Source organism: Pongo abelii, chromosome 1, assembly GCF_028885655.2.
Source record: "Pongo abelii isolate AG06213 chromosome 1, NHGRI_mPonAbe1-v2.0_pri, whole genome shotgun sequence".
Taxonomy (NCBI): Eukaryota; Metazoa; Chordata; class Mammalia; order Primates; family Hominidae; genus Pongo; species Pongo abelii.
The window spans coordinates 220,992,140-221,007,818 of record NC_071985.2 but is presented as its reverse complement, the minus strand read 5'-3'; the positions used below and the strand labels follow the sequence as shown (position 1 = coordinate 221,007,818).

The following is a 15,679-nucleotide window of genomic DNA, read 5'->3' as shown; positions in this document are numbered from 1 at the left end:
TCACGAGGTCAGGAGATCAAGACCATCCTGGCTAACTCGGTGAAACCCTGACTCTACTAAAAATACCAAAAACTAGCTGGGTATGGTGGTGGGCACCCATAGTCCCAGCTACTTGGGAGGCTGAGGCAGGAGAATGGCATGAACCCAGGAGGCGGAGGTTGCAGAGAGCCAAAATCATGCCACTGCACTCCAGCCTGGGTGACAGAGCGAGACTCTGTCTCAAAAAAAAAAGAAAAAAAATACAAAAATTAGCTGGGTGTGGTGGCACACATCAGTAACACCAGCTACTAGGGAGGCTGAGGCAGGAGAATCACTTGAACCTCGGAGGTGAATGTTGCATTGTGCTGAGATTGTGCACTGCACTTCAGCCTGAGGGACAGAGCGAGACTTCATCAAAAAAATTTTAAAAAGCACCTGTGTCCTAGATTTTAGTGCCCAAGGGTCCAGAAGAAAGCATATCCAACTCACTAACCAGGCCTTCCCTAAGAGCAAAGATGGAAGTCCACTTTCTCAGATGGCCATGAGCCACAGGAAGGGCAGGGGACGGGACCAAAAAAGATCCTCTTGGGCTGCCTGACTTCCCTGAGTGTATGAATCAGCTCAGCCCGAATTGGGGTGAGGATCTCCCAATTGACATGACCCCTGTTGTCAAGACACTCCAGAGGGGCAGGATACAACTCCAGGCCTAACATGCTCAGCCCGCCTGTGTGACACAGCAGGTCTTTCAGAGCATTCATGGAGGTCTCATTTCCACGAAATTAGAAGGTGTTAAGCTGAGAATAGTGGCTCAGGGCAGGCAGGAGGACCCTGAGTTGGGAGTCCTGGATCTGACAGTCCTTTAACGTGAGGATTTTGAGAGTAGCAGCAAATTTCTTGAGCAGAGCTCCAAGGAGCTCAAGATTGGTGGTTCACATTAGGATATGAATCAGATGCAGCTCCTTTAGCTGACTGAGGCTTGGGTACTGAGACAGACACTCCATGTCCCAATGAGCTAGGTAAGCATGACAGAATATAAAGGTCCCCAAGGGGTTCTTGAAGCACCTGGGGAGAACAAGAAATTAGTTATGCTCAATGGTGCCAGTTAGAGGATGGGGGAGGGAAATAATCTCAATGGTAAACTTGAAGTGGTATTGAGTAATTCTGCACCTTACTACAACACAGGTGTTATAGTAACTGCAATGGGGAAGCCTGTTTCACCCAAACACAAATTTGTTGCCATCGTCATATGATGGCCCGCATGCAAGGTGCTGCCTGATGAAGACTCAGATCATTCAGGGGCAGCTCCATTTTAGGCTCAGTCCTTCCACCCTTGCTTGTGTGATTGGTTCAAGGCCACAAAATCTTTAAAGCCTCTTTACTTCATCTTTCAGCAGACAACCTCATCTCTGGGTCAGAGAAGCCTAGTGGGAGATGTGCACAAAGAACTCAACTGAGCAAGGTCTAGGGACATCTGCTAGGGCCACCTGCCTGCAAAGGTTCCCTGACATGCCTGCATCTGTAAGCCACCTATCAGTTTATACCACTCTCCTGCCTACTCCCTCACCTCCATCCAAGAAGCACGCTTTTCCCATGTCAACTACTTTTCCTGGGGTTCAAAAGAACCTTTTACAGACAGGGAATTAGAGACAGGATCATTGGTGTTTACTAAGCAGTGTAGATGGAGCTTCTACTGTGAAACACACAGGTTTGATGCACTTTCCCTTCTTTCATACTCTCCTCTGTATGAAGTGTAAGTTTCATCATGTAACTTCAAATACACTTCCTAAAAAGGAATTCACAAATGCACCCTCCCTAGATCTGAACCCCTGACTAACTAGCTCCCTACATGTCTCTCTGTGTAGCATCTACCCCAGGTCATCTCTCTACCCTTATTTGAGCGGTCTTGTGATACCCACTTCAGGATATAGAGCACTGAACAGCATAAGGTGCTGACATTCTAGCGTCCCTTTCCCTGTGACATCACCAGTGGCTGGCACACGGTAGATGCCCACTAGCATTTACTGTGAAAAAGAATAAAAGTCTATGGTATGGTCTGCAGAGAAAGCTCACCATCCTTTCTTACCTGAGCAGGTGCTCCAGGTGCTCTTTGATATTATTGACCTTTCTTATGTAAAGCATCTGAAGGTAGTACAGGCAGAGGAATGGACAGTCCAAGTCAGGAACTAACTGCTGTTGGCCGCTTACATATAACTCATTGTCATAACCGAAGGCTAAAAAGAGTTTGCGAAGATTGCTCATCTGGCTCAGGTAAGGGGAAAAACTTTCCTGTTTTATTCAGAGAGCACTTTCTCCTATCTTCCAAATCCTGGATACTGTCTGGGTATACCCTTTTCAATAAATTTCTGAAAGTTGAAGTTGGCATTGAGTAATTCTGCACCTTATTACAACACAGGTGCACTAGACCTCTTTTGTAGTGGATCCACCCACAGAGGTAGCTCAGGCATTCATCCAGAGTACTTTTCTTTAGACAGAGGTTTATGAACACCTTCAAGGGCTGGTGCTCTCTCCATCCTTGGACAGTCCTCCACTGTCTGCCTTTTACTCACGCACTCTGTGGAGCAGGAGAGGGGCCTAGCTCCAGAGTATACGGTCCAGAAATTCTCATCAACATCCTACAAATGCAGCACTTGAAGTTTCCACCTCCTGTGAGTAACATAGGAGAAAAGCTCAGAATGTAGGCAAGGACCCACCATGACCTGAGCTTTCACTCCACATCCAGGACATCAATCAGCTGCTCCTGTCCTCAGTGCTCCTCCTTCTGTCTCTTCTCCATCCTGCTCCCCTTTTATTCTGCCTGGTTCTCACTTCAAGAACCTTTACCATCCACTGGGAGAAAGCAGGTTCCTGTTTCCTCAGTGGACCCTGTATGGTGAGCAGTCCTTTCCCAGAGGATCTGGGCAATGGTCAAGGCCTCTCATGGGCACCATCAGAAGCCTCTGAGCCACCCTAGCTCCCCAACCCCACCACTCCTCCTGAGCCTGCTGTCCCTTCCCTGGATGCCTGGACCCTTCCCACCAGGCCACCTGAGTCACCTCACCTGGGGCAAAACTTCTGGGCCAGCAGTGTATCAAGTCCCTTCAGCACAGCTTGCAAGGTCTCCAGATGAGGTGTCTTCATCAGGGACCCCAGAGGGACGTGGGTGAAGGGCCAGGCCTGCACCATCAGCTTCAGGGCCTCACAGTGTCTCATGCTGAAGGCCTCCATGAACATCAGAGGGAAGACCTCCCTGGGCAGCTCATCCAGGGTGAAGATGGTCAAGCACTGCTTCCTCAGCAGGCTCTTCCCTGCCAGCTCCAGGAGCCTGGATGGGGACTGGAGGCTCATTCTGACAAATCTGGAAGGAAAAACTCTAGAGGACAATCCAGTGAAAAGGCAAGTTTCTCAGGCCCATCCCCTGCAACCCCCTCTTCTCCTAGGGCCAAAGTCATTTCTCTAGCATGTGTGAAAGAGCCCTCAGTTTACTCCAATTCCATTCTGCAATAAGTGGCCACAGAGGCATAGTTCTGCCCTTCTGCTACCAAGAAGAGTATGTCCCAACCTCTAAAGAGCAGGCAAGGCACTCCTATAGGGTCCATGAATTATTAGCCACTGCTCCACTAAACTGATAACACTGGGAAGTGTTACCAAGGATCTTTGAAGCTCAGATCTCCACTTTTTTGAGAAAACATAAATGTCTTCTTAGCCGGGCGTGGTGGCTCATGCCTGTAGTCCCAGCACTTTGTGAGCCCGAGGTGGGCAGATCATGAGGTCGGGAGTTCGAGACCAGCCCAACCAACATGGTGAAATACCACCTCTACTAATACAAAATATTAGCCGGGTGTGGTGGTCCATGCCTGTAATCCCAGCTACTTGGGAAGCTGAGGCAGGAGAATCTCTTAACCCGAGGGACAGAGTTTGCAGTGAGCCAAAATCTAGCCACTGCACTTCAGCCTAGGTGGCAGAGCGAGACTCTGTCTCAAAGAAAAAAAAAAAAAGTGAAGAGAAGCCAAGCATGGCAGCCTACAGCTGTAATCCCAACCCTTTGGGAAGCCAAGGCAGAACAATCACTTGAGCCGAGGAGTTCCAGACCAGCCAGGGCAACAAAGTGGTATCCCATGTCTACTAGACTCTACTAGAATATTAAATAATTATCTGAGCATTGTGGCACATGCCTATAGTCTCAGCTTCTCTGGAGACAGAGGTGGGAGGATGGCTTGAGCCTGGGAAGCAGCGGTTTCAGTTATCTGAGATTTTGCCACCACACTCCAGCCTGGGCAACAGAGAAAGACCCTCTCTCAAATGATAATAATAATAATAATAATAATAATAATAATAACAACAACACACTTTGGGATTGAGTCTAGGGGAAGAAATGGATCCTACATTCAAAACAAAGACTCTACTCTTGAAAATAGTGTATGGGGCCAGACATGGTAGCTTATGCCTGTAATCCCAAGATTTTAGGAGACAACGTGGGGGGTTTGCTTGAGTCCAGGTGTTCCAGACAAGCCTGGCTAACAAAGTGAGAACCCATCATTATAAAAAAATTTAATAGAACCTGGTGGAAAGAATATCTTGATAATTTTAGTAAAAAACAAAGCCTATCTTTCAAAATCACAATAGCATTCCTGGGTGGGGTGACTCTTGCCTGGAATCCCAGCACTTGGAGAGGCTAAGTGCTGGCAGATCACATGGAGTCCAGGAGTTCCAGACCAGCCGGGGCAATATGGTACAACCCCATCTCTACTAAAAACACAGTTTGCCAGGACTCATGGTGTGGGTCTGTAGTCCCAGCTACTGAGAAGGCTGAGGTGAGAAGATCCCTTGAATACAGGAGACAGAGGTTGCACTGAGGCAATGATCACACCACTGCAGTACAGCTGGGTGACAGAGTGAGACGTTGTCTCAAGAAATTAAAATCACAATAGCATAGTCTATAAACTGTAAATTAAGGGCACACAATCTACAAACTTTAAATATCAAGGAATGAGATATTAATTAATTGGATTCTTTTTTTTTTTTTAATTGAGACGGAGTCTCTTGTCCAGGCTGTAGTAAAATGGTGTGATCTCGGCTCACTGCAAACTCCACCTCCCGGGCTGAAGGAATTCACCTGCCTCAGCCTTCTGAGTAGCTTGGATTACAGGCATATGTCACCATGCCCAGTTAATTTTTGTATTTTTAGTAGAGAAGGGGTTTCACTGTGTTGGTCAGTCTGGTCTCAAATTCTTGACCTCAGGTGATGCACCCACCTTGGTCTCCCAAAGTGCTGGGATTACAGCCATGAGCCACTGTCCCTGGTGCAATTGGATTCTTTTTTAATTCTTTGGTTAAGAATTTTGAAATGACATAAAACAAAGCACAAATAATTTTTTTTTTCCTTTTTAAGGCAAAGTCTTGCTGGGTCACCCAGGTGTGCACCAACATGCCCGGCTAACGTTTACATTTTAAGTAGAGATGGAGTTGGCCTCATGTGATCTGGCTGCCTTGGCCTTTCAAGGTTGCTGGAATTACAGGTGTGAGGCATCATGGGAGTCTCAGCTACTTGGAAGGCTGAGGAGGGAGGATCAGTTGAGCCTGGGGGGCAGAGGTTGCAGTGAGGTGAGGAGTTTGAGAGCAATGTAGCCAACATGGCAAAATCTCATCTCTACTAAAAATACAAAAATTAGCTGTGCATGGTGGCACGTGCCTTGTAATCCCAGCTACTTGGGAGGCTGAGGCAGGAGAATTGCTTGAAGCCGGGAGTTGGAGGTTGCAGTGAGCTGAGATCGTGTCACTGCACTCCAGCATGGATGACAGAGTGAGACTCCTTCTTGGAGAAAAAAAAAAAAAGAACTTTGAAATGTGGCAGGGCCCAGTAGCTCATGCCTGTTATTGCAGCACTTTGGTAGGCCAAGGCAGGTTGATCCTTTCAGAGGTCAGGAATTCAAGACCAGCCTGGCCAACATGGTGAAAACTTACCTCTACTAAAAATACAAAATTAGGGCTGGGTGCAGTAGCTCACACCTGTAATCCCAGCAGCTTGGGAGGCCGAGGCAGGCAGATCACATAGTCAGGGGTTAGAGACAAGCCAAGCCAACATGGTGAAACCCCATCTCTACTAAAAAGACAAAAATTTGCCAGGTGTGGTGGTGGGTGCCTGTAATCCCAGTACTCAGGAGGCTGAGGCAGGAGAATCACTTGATCCTGGGAGGTGGAGGTTGCAGTGAGCTGAGATTGTGCCATTGCTCTGCAGCCAGGGCAACAGAGTGATGCTCCGTCTCAAAAAAAAAAAAAAAAAAAAAAATTGCTTATCAAGCCCTGAAGCAATATGGGAAAAAAAATGCAAAATTTAGTCAGGCATAGTGGTGGGCGCCTGTAATTCCAGATAGCAGGGGGGCTGAGGCAGGAGAATCACTCAATCTGGGAGGTGGAGGTTGCAGTGAACCAGGATCAGGCCACTACACTCCAGTCTGGGTGACAGAGCAAGAGTCTGTCTCAAAAAAGTAAAATAAAAGAGAACTTTGAGATGGCATAAACTAAAACAGAAATAAAATATTTGGAGAGTGACTGGGCCTGGTGGTTCATGACTGTAATCTCAGCACTTTGGGAGGCTGAGGCAGGTAAACCACGAGGTCAGGAGTTCAAGACCAGCCTTGCCAACATGGTGTAACCCTGTCTCTCTAAAAATACAAAAAAAATTAGCCAGGCGTGGTGGTGGGCACCTGTAGTCCCAGCTACTCAGGAGGCTGAGGCAGGAGAATTGCTTGAACTCAGGAGGTGGAAGTTGCAATGAGCCGAGATTGTGCCACTGCACTCCAGCCCAGACAATAGAGTGAGACTCTGTCTCATAACAAACAAACAAACAAAAATATATATGTAGCTATATATTTGGAGTGTAGATAAAACTGTATTAGAGGAAAAATCAAAGCCTACATCTGTTCATCTGAAAAACAAGCAGGAGAATTCTCTGTGTCGTCTTGACCTCCATGTCATCATCCGGACTGTCTGACTGTGGGTCATAGGAGTGCCCTTTGTGGAGGTCCCTGACTTACCAGATCTGGACTCACTTTGCAGTGTGCTCGGATCTCGTGGAGAACCAAGCAGTAACTCCAGGCACCACAGCTCTGGGTCTCTTTTGGGGGTGCTCACAAGCTTTCTTGAACCTTTCTCATCACACCTCCCCTTTTCAACCACCAGCTTCCCATCAGAGGGTGATGCCTGATTGGATTTCTGAAGCTCCACTCAGTTAAGCCTGTGAATTCAGGTGTCCATTCAATCCCTTGGATATCCTAATCATGAAACTGAAAGTGTTGGGATAAGGATGCAAGTCAAGAATTCATTTTGATAACGTTGATCCAGACAAAGATCTCTGAACCATAAAGCTTTCAGGTTCTGTTTTTCTGTCTAATCTCAGGAGCAGATTGAACCCTTCCCTCTCTCAAACTCAAAAATAGGAAGGAAGGTCACATATTAGCACAACTCATTCTCTGTGGAGGGCATTAATGAATGAATTCTTGACTTCCACCCTAATCCTAACAAACACTGATGGAATTTACTAAGGGACTGACTGATAAGGTGGGTGGTGTGTGCCTGTAATCCCATTGAGCAATTCATATTGAGGAATTATTTTCTTATTTTGCTGAGAATATTTTTAAAATCCTGAATGAGTCATTGAATTTTTTCAAATATTTTTCCTGTATCAATTAAGATGATCATTTTCTGGTGCTTTTATTCTATTTATTTCTTTAAATACATTCGTTAAATTCAAATGTTCAACTAATTATGCTTTTTTTTTTTTTTTTTGGGAGACAGAGTCTCTCTCTGTGGTCCTGGCTGGAGTGCAGTGGTGTGATCTTGGCTCACTGCAACCTCCATCTCCCGAATTCAAGCAATTCTCCTGCCTCAGCCTCTTGAGTGGCTGGGATTACAAATGTGCACCACCATGCTTGGCTACTTTTTGTGTTTTTACTAGAGACAGGGTTTCCCATGTTGCCCAGGCTGGTCTTGAACTTGTGATCTCTGGTGATCTGCCCACCTCGGCCTCCCAAAGTTGTTGGGAGTGCAGGCGTGAGCCACTGCGCCTGGCCCAATCATGCATGTTTGGTTGATATTCAAATGTTAAAACCATTTTCATTGTCCTTTTGGTCATTTTTATAAATTGTTGGAAGACACATAGATGGGTGGGATTGGAAGGAGAAGAGTGGAGAGACAGGTGGCCCTAAGGTGGGTGGAACGTACATATGCCTTCATTTTACTGAGGACTAAGGTCTGAATTTTTTATCTTGCCCAAATTCCTAAGGAGTCTACAGAGTCATGCCCCGAAATCATAAATTCTCATCAGATGAGTTTATTTTAGCCCTGTATATGGCGACTTACTTTCCAATCTGACTCTGGCATAACATCCTGTGACAGAGGAGAAAGTCAAGATATTTTGTCCCAAGGCATGTTTCTTTGCCATATCTTGAAATGGCCCTGCAAAGCTGTCCTTTATGGGGGAAAATCTGCATCTGTAAAGAATCTCCATTACCACAGCTAGATCTTTTTCTTGCAGGCCCTCCCAATCCTGAAGAGATGAACTGTCTGGCACCTTTTAAGGGTCTGAATAGTAAACGTTTGTCATCTGTTGACTCCAAGGGTGGCCACTATAAGACTTTAAAAGAACCTTGGTCTCCACAATCTTTTATTTCACCCTGACCATTTCCTTTCTATGGATCCCGAGTGTTTAGACAAACTCAACCAATTGTCAACCAGAAAATGTTTAAATTTACCTATGGCCGGGAAGCACCCCACCCTTCAGTTGTCTCTCCTTTCTGAGCCAAACCAATGTAATTCTATTCTATTCTATTCTTTTCTTTTCTTTTCTTTTCTTTCTCTCTCTCCCTCCCTCCCTCCCTCTCTCTCTCTCTCTCTCTCTCTCTCTCTCTCTCTCTGTCTTTCTTTCTTTCACACGGATTCTCAGTCTGTCACCCAGGCTGAAATGCGGTGGTGTGCTCTTGGCTTACTGTGATCCCTGTCTCCCGGGTTTGAGTAATTCTCCTGTCTCAGCCTCCAGAGTAGCTGGGAATACAGGCACACACCATCATGTCTGGCTAATTTTTGTGTTTTTACAAATATTAGACCGGGTTTCACCATGTTGGCCAGCTGGTCTCTAACTCCTGACCTCAGGTGATCCACCAACCTGGGCCTCCCAAAGTGCTGGGATTACAGGCATGAGCCACCACGCTCCCGGCCATGTATTTCTTTTTTCTTTCTTTCTTTTTTTTTTTTTTTTTGACATGGAGTCTCGCTCTGTCACCCAGGCTGGAGTGCAGTGGTGCGATCTCAGCTCACTGCAAACTCCAGCTCCCAGATTCAAGCAATTCTTCTGCCTCAGCCTCTTGAGTAGCTGGGATTAAAGGTGTGTAGCATGATCACAGGCTAAATTTTGTATTTTTAGTAGAGATGGGGGTTTCAGCATTTTGGCCAGGGTGGTCTTGAACTCCTGACCTCAAATCATCCACCCACCTTGGCCTCTGAAAGTGCTGGGCATACAGGCGTGAGCCACAGCACCCAGCAGACAGGCCATATATTTCTTAGATGTATTTAATTGATGTTTCATGTCCTCCTAAACTGTGTAAAATCAAGCTGCGCCCCAACCACCTTGGGCACTTGTTCTCCAGACCTCCTTTTTTTTTTTTTTTTTTTTTGAGATGGAGTCTTGCTCTGTCACCGAGGCTGGAGTGCAGTGGCATGATCTCAGCCCAATGCAAGCTCCACCTCCCGGGTTCACGCCATTCTCCTGCCTCAGCCTCCTGAGTAGCTGGGACTACAGGTGCCCGCCACCACGCCCACCTCATTTTTTTTTGTATTTTTAGTAGAGACGGGGTTTCACCGTTTTAGCCAGGATGGTCTCGATCTCCTGACCTCGTGATCCACCTGCCTCGGCCTCCCAAAGTGCGGGGATTACATGCTTGAGCCACCACACCCGGCCTCTCCAGACCTCTTGAGGGCTGTGTCATGGGCCATGGTCATTCATATGTGGCTCAGAATAAATCTCTTCACATCTATTACAGTTTGACTCTTTTTGTCAACATTACTATAATATTTTTCAACTGCATACATATTATATGTGTGTATTTACTATATACAGTGTCCTGATGGTATGTATAATTTATTTTACTACTTATTTATTTTAAGTTTGGAAGGGAGAGCTTTATTATTCATAAAAGGTGGCCATGGCCAGGCAAGGTGGCTCACAGCTGGAATTCCAGCTCCTGATCCCAGTGGGTGGATCACCTGAGGTCAGGAGTTCGAGACCAGCCTGGCCAACATGTTTAATCCCTGCTCCCACTAAAAATACAAAAATCAGCTGGGCATGGTGGCCCATGCCTATAATCCCAGCTACTTGGGAGGCTGAGGCAGAAGAATCACTTGAACCTGGGAAACAGAGGTTGCATTAATCCAAGATGGCACCACTGCACTCCAGCCTGGGTGACAGAAGGAGACTCTATGTCAAAAAACAAAAAAAAAATAAGAGTGTCCAAGTGTCGGATGGCCACTCTGACGGGAGGAACAGCGTCAAGCAGTTGGTTGCTATGAGTGGTAGATTCTTAAAGAGCTGATTTCTGTTTCACCCTTAAGGAAGAAAGGCTAATGGTGGTTAGCAAGGGAGGGGGTATAATGAAGCATGTGGACCCCCCGGCCCACCATCTCGTTCTCCTTGAGAACTCAGTTTTCAAGGATAACTGGGGGTCCCTCTTGACCAACAGGGGGTCTGTTTCTTCAGTTAGGGGGCTTAGAAATTCACTGTTATTTCTCATTTCTCCCCCTGTTCACCAGGATATGCTAGAAGCAGCATCAATGGCCAAAGTTTTAATTTGTCTCATGTGGATGACAGGGTGGCGGAGCTACCTGCCTCGGTTCACCCAGCACCTAGGTGGGACTCCTATGGACGTGAGATTCAGAGCCAAAAGACTTACAGCCAATTAAAGCATCCTAGGCCAGATGAGCATGGTGGTGGGCAGGCATGCATCAATCCTTAAAATGTTTTAGGCAACATAAGCCTAAAACCAAAGCCAAAAAGCAAGGTTACAAAAATTGACTTATCTATAAGTTCTACGCATTGAGCTACTGCAACCTTGGTTTTAGTTAGACTTGTAGCAATTAGCTATAAACATAAACATTTCCCTTAAACCACTTAAGGTAAGGAATTTAGTGACTTCTCTGTCCCACAGCATTTTTTGTGGTTTCTTTTGTAATCTGTCCTAAAGTGGCCAAAAAATATCTTTATCATATCTCTATTTGCATAAACCCAATAGTGAGAACAACTATACACAAAAGGCTTTATCACCACCTGTCTTGATATCCTCTTGGTGATTCTCCTTTAATGCTCTAGAAAGCAGGAATGTTTCCATAATCGGAATGGATGGATAATGACCCAGGAGGAAAAGTCCCTCAGTTGCCAACTGTTGAGGCATCTGTGTGCCCATTCTTTTTTTTTTTTCTTGGATAGAGTCTTGCTCTGTCACCAGGCTGGAGTGCAGTGGCACGATCTCAGCTCACTGCAACCTCTGCCTCCCGGGTTCAAGAAATTTCCTGCCTCAGCCTCCCAAGTAGCTGGAAGTACAGGCATACCCCACCACACCCAGCTAATTTTTGGTAGAGACAGGGTTTTACCTTGTTGGCCAGCAATAAGGAAATGACTCAGAACAGCTGGGCTCCCAATTTAACCCACCCTCAAGCCTGGAACCTTGGCCCTAAGTGAAAACAGCTAACCCCATTTTTCTGCCCAAATGATTGCCCTTTTGGCCTTCCCCACACCCTACCCTGGGCCCATAAAAAGACCAGCTGGCAGAGCAACACAAGCAGCTTCTGCAAGTGGTTGGGGATGCAAGATGCTGAGCATCAGAATACAAGTGGCTGAATGTTGGGGATACAAGCGGATGAGCATTAAAGCCTACAGAGAGATGCAGCTACCTTCAGATGGTGTTTCTTCAGGGGAAGATCACCTTCTTGCTGCACCATCCCCTTTCTTTTTTTTTTTGAGACGGAGTCTCATTCTGTTATCCAGGCTGGAGTGCAGTGGCATGATCTCAGCTCACTGCAAGCTCCACCTCCTGGGCTCAAGAGATTCTCCTGCCTCAGCCTCCCAAGTAGCTGGGATTACAGTCGCCCGCCACCATGCCCAGCTAATTTTTTTTTGTATTTTTAGTTGAAATGGGGTTTCACCATGTTGGCCAGGCTGGTCTTGAACTACTGTCCTCAGATGATCCTCCTGCCTCAGCCTCCCAAAGTGCTGGGATTACAGGCTTGAGCCACTGTGCCTGGCAGCACCATCCCCTTTCTAACTCCCCTTTCCCCTGAGAGCCACATTTATCGCCCAATAAAATCCTTCACTTATGCTACCTTTAAATACCTAATGTGACCTGGTTCTTCCTTTACACAGAATAAGAACCTGGGCGTCAAAAAGGGCAGGTGCGGGAAGCTGTCACTCTGACCCTACACTGAGCTATTAATACTCAGCCATCCACAGACTGCAGCCAGAGTGAAACAAGCCACTCTAGTTCCTGCCCATGAAGAAGGTCAAGGTCAAGGGAACAATCCTGTCTCAGGAACACACTTTGTTGGACAGATTATCAAATGCTTAAAGAAGATTTTACAAATTTAATGGCATTACCATTGCCCTTGTTTTTCTCAGCCTTCTACAAAGGTTGCATGAACAAATGCTATCTTGAAACTAAAATCAGCTTAATCAGGCTGGGCAGGGTGGCTCACATCTGTAATCCCAGCACTTTTGGAAGCTGAGGCGGGTGGATCACTTGTCAAGAGTTCGAGACCAGCCTGGCCAACATGGAGAGACCCCTTCTCTTCTAAAGATACAAAAAGTAGCTGGGCATGGTGGTGCATGCCTCTATTCCCAGCTACTAGGGAGGCTGAGACAGGACAATCACTTTAACCCAGGAGGCAGAGGTTGCAGTAAGCCGAGATTGCACCATTGTACTCCAGCCTGGGCGACAGAAGAAGACTCTGTCTCAAAAAAAATATTAAAAATAAAATAAAATTAGCTACATCTACAGGGAAGTCTAGATTACACAAATCAAATTTTTTTTTTTTTTTTTTTTTTTTTGAGACGGAGTCTCGCTCTCTCACCCAGGCTGGAGTGCAGTGCCATGATCTCGGCTCACTGCAAGGTCTGCCTCCTGGGTTCATGCTATTCCCCTGCCTCAGCCTCCTGTGTAGCTGGGACTACGGGCACCTGCCACAACGCCCGGCTAATTTTTTTGTATTTATTGTAGAGATGGTGTTTCACGATGTTAGCCAGGATGTTCTTGATCTGCTGACCTCATGATCTGCCCGCTTTGGCTTCTCAAAGTGCTGGGATTACAGGCATGAGCCACCGCGCCCGGCTGACCAAAAGTTTTACCACTGATTTTTTTTTTTTTTTTTTTTTTGAGATAGAGTCTCCCTCTGTCACCAGGCTGGATTGCAGTGGCATGATCTCTGCTCACTGCAACCTCTGCCTCCCGGGTTCAAGCGATTCTCCTGCCTCAGCCTCCCAAGTAACTGTAACTATTGTTTTACGCCCCCATGCCGGGCTAATTTTTGTATTTTTAGTAGAGATGGGGTTTCGCCATGTTGGCCATGCTGGCCTCGAACTCCTTTCCTCAAGTGATCCTCCCACCTTGGCCTTCCAAAGTGCTGGCATTACAGGTGTAAGCCACCGTGCCTGGCCTCTAACTAAACATTCTCTAAGTTCTACTGTTCCAAGTTTAGCTTCTTTCACTAAGCATATCAATTACTGGCTATGTATACATTTTTTTAATCTCTATTTTTGTTTTTCTTTTTTGAGACAGAGTCTTGTTTTGCAACCCAGGCTGGAGTAAAGTGGCACGATCACAGCTTATTGCAGTCCTAACATGCCACATTCAACCAATCTTCCAAATCCACCTCCTAAATAGCTAAGATTACAGGCGTGTGCCACCACACCTGGCTAGGTTTTGTGTTTTTTTATTTTTTGTAGGGACAGGGCTTCACCATGCTGCCCTGGCTTGTCACTAACTCCTGGCCTCTGGGCTCAAGCAATCTGCCCGACTCAGCCTCCAAAAGTGCTGGGATTACAGGTGTGAGCCACCAAGGAAGGCCTGGAAATTTATTTCTGTGCATAGAAAACCTTAGTGCAACTGGGTTGAACTAGGCAGTGTTCCCGACTCCCTCTGTAATCCAACTCTTTGGTTTGACACATATTATGGAGATTGGAAGCCAAAGTGTAAGGGAAATCGATATAAAATTAGCACATGACCACTACTTAGGAGGCTGCAGCAGAAGGATCACTTGAGTTCAGGAGCTCAAGGCTGCTATGAGCTGTGATGATGGCACTGAACTCTAGCCTGGGCAACAGAGTGAAGAAGGGCTTATCTCAAAAAACAAAACAAAACAAAACAAAAACAAAAAGAAACAAAACAACAGTCAGGGGTAGTAGTTCATGCCTGTAATCCCAGCACTTTGGGAGGCTGAAGAGGGCAGATCACTTGAGGTCGGGAGTTCAAGACCAGCCTGGTCAACATGGTGAAACCCCATCTCTACTAAAAGTATAAGAAAAATTAGCTGAGTGTGGTGGCAGGCCCCTGTAATCCCAGCTACTTGGGAGGCTGAGCCAGGAAAATACCTTGAACCCAGGAGGCAGAGGTTGCAGTGAGCTGAGATGGCAACACTACACTCCAGCCTGTGCAAAAGAGTGAGACTCTGTCTAAATCAAAGCAAAGCAAAACAAAACAAAATAACAAAACAAAACAATACATGAGCATGATCATGTTACCCTCTACTACGTGATCAACGTCTTACTAAAACCAGACATTGGTGGCCGGGCACAGTGGCTCACGTCTGTTATCCCAGCACATTGGGAGGCCGAGGCAGGCAGATTACCTGAGGTCAGGAGTTCAAGACCAGCCTGGCCAACGTGGTGAAACCCCGTCTCTACAAAAAATACAAAAAAATCAGCTGGGCATTATGGCGAGTGCCTGTTATTCCAGCTACTTGGGAGGCTGAGGCAGGAGAATCACTGGAACCTGGGAGACAGAGGTTGCAGTGAGCCGAGATCCTGCCATTGCACTCCAGCCTGGGTAACATAACAAGACTCCGTCTCAATGAAAAAGCCAATAAACAAAAAACTAAAAAACTAGACATTGGTTTAATGGAAACATGAGAGGCAAAGGGATTGTCTCTACAGTTCTACTATATGAAATAAGTAATAGTTTCTTTTGTTTGTTTGTGTTGTTTTTGTTTTTTTGAGAGAGAATTTCACTCTGTCACTCAGGCTGGAGAGCAATGGCGTGATCTTGGCTCACTGGAACCTCTGCCTCCCGGGTTCAAGCAGTTCTCCTGCCTCAGCCTCCAAGTAGCTAGGATTACAGGTGCTCTCCACCACACTTGGCTAATTTTTTGTATTTTTAGTAGAGATGAGGTTTTGGCATGTTGGCCAGGCTGGTCTGAAGCTCCTGAGCCCTAGTGATCCACCCACCTTGGCCTCCCAAGGTTTTGGGATTACAGGTGTGAGCCACTGCACCCGGCCAATAGTTTGGTTTATTAGATGCATCAATAATCAGGGCATTTTGTAGAGGAACCTACTTATCCTTTAATGGAGATAGCATGCAATGGCTACTTCATCTACTTCATTAAAATACTTTTTCTTCGCACATTTATTTATTTATGTTTTTATTTTATTTTATATTTTTTGAGATGG

At 46.1% G+C, this 15,679-nt stretch overlaps 1 pseudogene; it reads right to left on the bottom strand.

Moving 5' to 3' along the window:
- Positions 1 to 482: 482 nt before the first annotated feature.
- Positions 483 to 3,324, bottom strand: LOC100449499 (PRAME family member 17-like; annotated as a pseudogene).
- Between the last annotated feature and the right edge of the window lie 12,355 nt (positions 3,325 to 15,679).